This window comes from Benincasa hispida, unplaced genomic scaffold (assembly GCF_027475165.1).
Source record: "Benincasa hispida cultivar pf3 unplaced genomic scaffold, pf3_genome.v1.1 HicScf722, whole genome shotgun sequence".
NCBI lineage: Eukaryota > Viridiplantae > Streptophyta > Magnoliopsida > Cucurbitales > Cucurbitaceae > Benincasa > Benincasa hispida.
In genome coordinates this window covers 1-7,000 of record NW_028326847.1, presented here as the reverse complement: position 1 = coordinate 7,000, position 7,000 = coordinate 1, and the positions used below count along the sequence as shown (strand labels likewise).

The following is a 7,000-nucleotide window of genomic DNA, read 5'->3' as shown; positions in this document are numbered from 1 at the left end:
GTAGCATCAAAGATAATAATTCAATTTGGTGAAAGAGACACCACTATTCTCAAGGATGTTAAAATATCAGACGTATATTATATGCTTCACCTCTACTCCCTTAAGATGCATATAATAGAAGCAAAGTTAAAGCCAACGTCCCCAATCATGCCCAAATAAGATCAAAAAGGGAAGTTGTAAATCATATTTATGAAAAACTTGGTACATCAGAAACTTACGCCCAGAAGATCATAATAAAAACAAAAGGAAAGATAGAACCGGCAATCTAACCGACCCAAGGGCCTCTTTGTTCAAGATATGCATGAAATTAGAATGATCATGAAAGAACAGTTGAAAAATAGAACTGTGCACCCAATTATAATGAACCTCATATAACCTACAGGTTCTGGGTCATCAAAGTTAGGATCAAATTTGTTATTCCAACAAATAACCACAAGTTTCAATAGCTTGACTATCACTTCAAAAAATTGTCAAGAATGGCCCTGGATTATTTTTTTTCCTTTAAAGGAAACCAAACTTTTCATTGAATGAATGAAAAGAGGCTAATGCTCAAAATACAAGGAAACGATATAAAACAAGAGCTTGCCAAGTACACTTAGAGTAATACATAAGACGTGAGATAATTAATATGAAGAAATAAATCTTTATTGTACACTTAGAGCAATACAATAAAGATTGGCCATGGATAATCTAAATATCCCCTGCTGAATACATTTTTCCAATGTCAACCAAAATATCCAAACTCCTTTTTTTGGAACAATAAACAATTTTTCATTGATGTAATGAAAATGAATCAAAATATCCAAAACATTCCATGAAATAATGCCAATAGATATGGCTTCGGTATCACTGCATGTACATATAAATCAAAAACTCATCAAGCTAAATTCTGAACCTAATTGCTGAATGAGCATAACGTAGAGTACCCAGAATGAATACGACAAAAAATGAGAACAAATGAGCAATGAAAGCTTTTGTTTTCTATCAGGAAAAAACAAGATAAAAATCACCTGTTGGCGAACAGCTGCTAAAATTCCAGCATCTACACGACGTATCTCATTATGTATCTTTTGCATAAGTGGCTCCACACCAGATAAAGATGCCTCTAAATATCAGCCAAACTTCACAAAGTCAATATATCACTAAGAGTTTAGGCAATAAAGAAAAACAGTGAGCTGCTAGGCCAAGAAAAAGGATACTTCGAGAATGCTAAACAAGTTAGAAAAGAGAGAGAAAACTTGGAAAAAGGTTGTTTGAGGAAAAAAATTGACCTTTTTTTTTTTTTTATGAAATCAACAACTTTCATTGAGAAAAAATGAAAGAATACAAGGGCGTATAAGAAACAAGCCCACAAAAGCATCCCCCAAAAGGAAGAGCTTCCAACTAAGTAAAATGTTATCTAGAGAATAATTACGTAAAACCTCACGAGGGACCAAACCTCACTAGGGTCCTCATCTAAACCTCTAAACACCCTATTGTTTCTCTCCTCCCAAATGTCCTACAAAATAGCACCCACCCCAACAAGCCACAACAGACGGCCTTTCTCTCTTAAGGATGGATGGAGGAGGAACTCCTCGATCGTCGCACGAATTTCCAAAATTGTTCTTAATTACAATTCAAAATATGATCCCACATTAGGGTGTTACAAGAAACTTCGTAAGACAATATATCATAAACTCAAAACAATTACAAGTAACCCTTCCAACAAAATACCCTACCTATAGCAAAAAAATAAGCATGTCCTAAGATTTTTCTCGTCCTAAAAGGGAGAGTCTATAAACACCTCCTTTACAACTAACTGCACGAAAGGGCTCCAATCCAAAAGAATGAGACTAAGATGAATAAACACCCATAAAGATGCATTAAACCTAGCAACCTCCCAAACTTCCTTTCAAGATCCTCCCCCCACCCCAAAAAAAAAAGAGGCAAATACCCTACATATAGCCCAAAAATATGCATGTCATAAGACTTTGCCCTTGCCCAAAAAGGGAGAGTTCATAAACACCTCCTCTACATGACGACTTTTGCTACAAGCTAAGCAAAGCCCGAGAGAACTCAAGCACGGACTCCAAAGGGAATAAGCAAATTGATAGTCTCATAGTAAATGATCAATGCTACCTACAAAGAATACACCATTGCATATTCATCACAAAAGAAGAATGTCTCTATATGTGATTCAAGGTGTTCACTATCCCTGCACCACCCACCAAGAAAACAACTTCACTGTCTGAGAAATTATTTCTAAATTCTTTAGAAAGAACTCAACAAGAAAGTCGTAGAATATTTACTCATGTCAAGCCTTTCTTCCTAAGAGGATTGTGTTACATCAAAGATTTTCAAATTTCTTTTTGTCCAAGGATCCAACATAATAATTTCACCATATCTAGATAACTTTTGCTTTATTTCCCAGTCCGTGAACACAAAGCAACATAAAACCTTAAATATAACCTCTTCCCTTAACCTTTTCCATCATACAATAACAAATCTTCTTACTTGCAAACTCAACCCAAAGGGCAATCCCAAATCAAGTAAAAAAAACTGACAACGTCACATCAAATAGCTTAAATCCTCAAACACCTCCTTGTATATAATACACCATTGTGGGCACAAAAAGCCTAAGGAATGTCTTTGAATCCATTTCATAGTGTTAACACCCCATGAAGAACCTGTCAAACAAAAAAATTAACCTTTTTTGAAATAGTTGCCTTCCATAATGAGGAGAAGATTGGGGAGGGAAGGGAATTGGAATTACATAAAAGGCTAAAAAAGTAATCACAAGAGAATCCTTTTGGAAGACTAGGAATTCAACACCTAACATCCTCAATTCCTAGTTTTCTCATTAAATGATGCCTTGGGACCCTCATACGCCTTACATTAGAAGGGAAGAGGGTTCCCTCCCTCTATTAACCACAACCCCACAACCTTCCTCTCAGTTTCCCATTCATAAGGACAAAATATCTCACCATCTTAGTATAGTTCCATAACCAAGATCTTCACTTCTCCCTAATCATCGCACCAATATCCCTTTGGCCAGCAATCCGAACATCAAACTTTTGCAGGAAACAACTCCACATAGCCCTTGCATCCTGACAATCCCAAAGGAGATGATCCAGATTTTCCTCTGTCTCCGACAAAGAATACAGCAAAAAGGACCCATTAACGAGGTCATCTCCCTAGCAAGCCTATCTAAGGTGTTCACCTAGCCAAGCAAAACTTGCCAAGTAAAGAACTTGATTTTCTTAGGAATCTTAATCCTCCAAACAACATCAAAGATCAGCTCACTATAGGGTCAGGATTCAACAACATCCTAAAAAAAGACTTGCAAGAAAGCCTTCATTAGGGCTAGAATTCCATATACAAATATCCCTTCTCCCAACCCGTAAAAGTGCACTCCTCCAACAAAGAAAGAAAAAAGGCAATCTCCGGCCTTTCCTTTGTTGGACAAATGACGGTAGAATCAGAAAGAAAAAGACATAGAGTTTCCAGACCAAACAAAGAAATCAGAGACCAGGCAATTTTTGACAGAATACAAATGATAAAGATGAGGAAATGTCGAACAAAGGGGACTATCCCCCAGGAAATGTCAAACAAAGGGGACTATCCCCCACCCACTGATCTTCCCAAAGATACGTATCCTTACCATCCCCCACAATACAACGGACAAAATGGGAAAACGAAGGGAGCTCAAGCAAAATATCCTTCCACAGATTTCGGTGTGTGCCTTTAACCCCTTCAACCACCCAATCAAAGGGATGGGTGTCATGCTTACTCACATTGACCACAAGGATTCAGGCTCAAGGGCAAAATGCCAAAACCACTTAGCCAACACAGGTTTGTTTTGAATCCTTAAATTACCAATCTCCAACCCTCCTTGGGTAACAAGGTGCCCAACAACCTCCCAACTAACCAGATGAGAGTCCTTCCCTTCAACCACCCTTTCCCAAAGAAAATCTCTCATATACTTCTGAAGGCTCTTACAAACCGAGCTAGGAGCCCGAAACAAAGAGAGATAATAAACCAGAATACCGCTAAGCACTGATATGATCAGAGTTAGCTCCCGCTTCGAAGAAGAAACTTTTCTTCCATCAAGCTAACCTCTTATGGATCTTTTTAGAAATGGGGTCCCAAAAGACATGGCCCATGGGTTATCTCCCAATGGAAGCGCAAGGTATAAGGAAGGAAAAGAGGCAACCACACAACCAATCACATTCGCCCATCTCCTGAGCTTTTCTTGATCACAATTAATACCCAAAAATTGGCACCTAATCCCATTAATTTTAAGCCTTGACATAGCCTCAGAAAACCCCACCATGTGATTAAGGATCAAGAAAAAATCTTCATTGTCAGAATAAAACAACATCGTGTCATCAGCAAACTGAAGATGTGACAATGCAACCTCATTCGCACCAACTCTAAAGGGTTCAACAATGTTTCCCTCCACCCCCTTTAGAATAAGCCGACTTAAGACATCCACGACAATTAAAAACAAGAAAGGAGACAACGGGTCTTCTTGTCTTAAACCTTTAGAAGCCTAAATCGACCCCTTTAGGACTCCATTAATAAGGATAGAGTGATTCACATTTCTAACACAATCCCACATCCACATCCTGCTATATCCAAAACCTTTCTTCTGCATCACCTTATATAGAAAGTCCCATTCGACATGATCACAAGCCTTTTCAAAATCAAGTTTAGAAATAACTCTCCTTCTTATTGGCACAACAATCCTCAATGGCTTCGTTGGTAATAAGAGCCTGATCAATAATTTGCCTCCCCACTAAGAAAGCTCTCTGTGGCTCAGAAATAATTGAGGGCAATACTTTCCTTATGCAATTACCAAGGACCTTAGCCAAAATCTTCTAGACACTGGTTATAAGAGTAATGGATTTGAACTCTTTCACCTTACTGGCGTTCTTGTTTTTAGTATAAGACACACGAAAGTTTCCAGCATAGAACGGTTCAAAAAACTCTTTAAAAACTCCATCCAAACCACCATAATTGAATCCCAATTATCTTTAAAAAAAGCCATGGAAGAACCATCTGAGCCTGGGGACTTGTTCCTATCACTCCCAAAGGCCACCTTCCTGATTTCTTCCAAAGTAAAAGGGGTCACCAACTCCTCAACCAATAAATCTCAATCCACATGATCATAAGCTTATTCAAAATCATTATAAAAATGATCTTTTTTTTCTTACATCTTCTAGTAATAAGCATCTCATGGAGAATTTGTCTACCAAGGGCTTGAGAGATCTCCAAATGAGGTTTGGTCCTTCATTATATTCTGTCTCTCTGTGAGCTTCAATAAAAAAAGTCCTTTTATAATTATTCATTAGTTCTTATTTCTCTTGATTGGAGGCCCTTTTTTTGTAGTTTGTTTCCCTTTTTGTGAGTTCTCCTTTTATATGTCATTGTTTTCTATCATGATTTCTTAATGAAAGTTTGGGTGTTAAAAAAATGTCTACTAAGCACCTTGAGACACGTTGTTAGTACGAGGAGAAACCTTTCTCAATCAATCAGCAAGGATCCTAGAAATGATCTTATGCATGCTAAGACTAATTAGTCTAAAATATTTCACCTTTTTGTCCTCTATTTCTTGGGAATAGGGCATGCAGATGCTTAATTCATCGATGTGTCAACGATGCTCCCTGAACAAACTAGCTAAAGACCTTCTAAAGATATTTTGATACTTTCCCAATTATCCTCGAAAAAATCCAAAGAAGGTGACACCTTGCTGTCAGGATGAAATATTGGATGAAATTATTTTCTAGTTCGTGGTAAGAAAAATATGGAATTTAAGCTTAAATTCTTTTTGGACTGCTTTCTTGTAATATTCATGTTTGTAAGCGAGCTTAGTTTCAGTCTTGGGTGGCTTTGTATAGTTGGTATCTTTTCACTAGTCAGTGAAAAGTTCGCATTTCTTGTACAAAAATAAATAAAGTTCAAGTAGTAGAATTCCAATATGGCGGTTCAAGTCTACAAAATGATATCCAAACATATCAATGCGGACCTCTTCACAGTCCTCCGCTGGTTACCCCACCCCCCACATACAAAATGCTGTTTCCTACAACAAGGCAGTCGAGAGATGGAGTGACAGAGGAAGTAACCTGTGGGGAACATCTGGTTAATGTATTCCAAAGCGCTTGACTTGTCCATTGTTTGGCAATAATTTGAAATGCTTCAGCCCACGCACGAAAATTCCACAGAGAGTAAACTTCAGAGCCAACGGTTATCTTGAGAAATGAAAACCACAATATGGTAAACTTTCATATCAATCAATACGAACAGATTGCACGAGTATTAACAGAACTACCTTATGGGGCTTAATTGATCAAAAACTACCTCAGATCACATTTATCTGTTCAACGCGCATCAAGGAACCTTAGCATAAGGTGCAACAGTCTTTTCCCGCAGCTGAATTCTCCATAGCTGAGAGTGATGGAGTAGAGAACTGAAGAGATGGATTGGAGTGAGAGAAAACAGGAGTAGGAGATGGAGATCAGCGGGATCTGGAAGTTGGAATTGGAACTGTGAAGGAAGACGATTCTTGACGAGCGCTAAAGGGAAGACGAGAGTCGTATTGGTTGATTTTAGAGTTTTAACGTGCAGCTGCCCTCACCATATCAAAATCTTGGCTAGTCCGAGAGTTGTAAATTTTAAAAATAACTTACCTCTACTTCGAGATCTATGCTTGATAATCCTTTCATTTTTTTTTTTTTTTCGTTTTATATATTTTAGTTTAGCTTGTTCACTCTAATTCTTTTCCCATGGGCATATTTTTTAAGAAATAAAAATAGATAGAAGTTTATGTAGAAATTGATATCTATTCCTATCTATAAATTTTTTTTTCTATAAATAGTTTAACATTTTTCTATCGATTAACATTTTTTTAAAAAAAAATTATTAAATAATTTGATTAGCTAGTTAATTATAAACTTTAAATTTAAACTAAAATATTTGTCTATTTCCCGTTTATTTTGGATTGGATATTTGATTATTACCT

The 7,000-nt window shown here is 37.1% G+C and overlaps 1 long non-coding RNA gene across 1 annotated transcript; it reads right to left on the bottom strand.

Moving 5' to 3' along the window:
- Positions 1 to 1,005: 1,005 nt before the first annotated feature.
- LOC150029985 (uncharacterized) lies at positions 1,006 to 6,567 on the bottom strand. The gene is made up of 3 exons (XR_016527225.1): positions 6,311 to 6,567; positions 6,105 to 6,230; positions 1,006 to 1,105 (listed from the first exon to the last, which is right to left on the bottom strand). It is a non-coding gene; the product is annotated as an uncharacterized LOC150029985 (long non-coding RNA).
- Between the last annotated feature and the right edge of the window lie 433 nt (positions 6,568 to 7,000).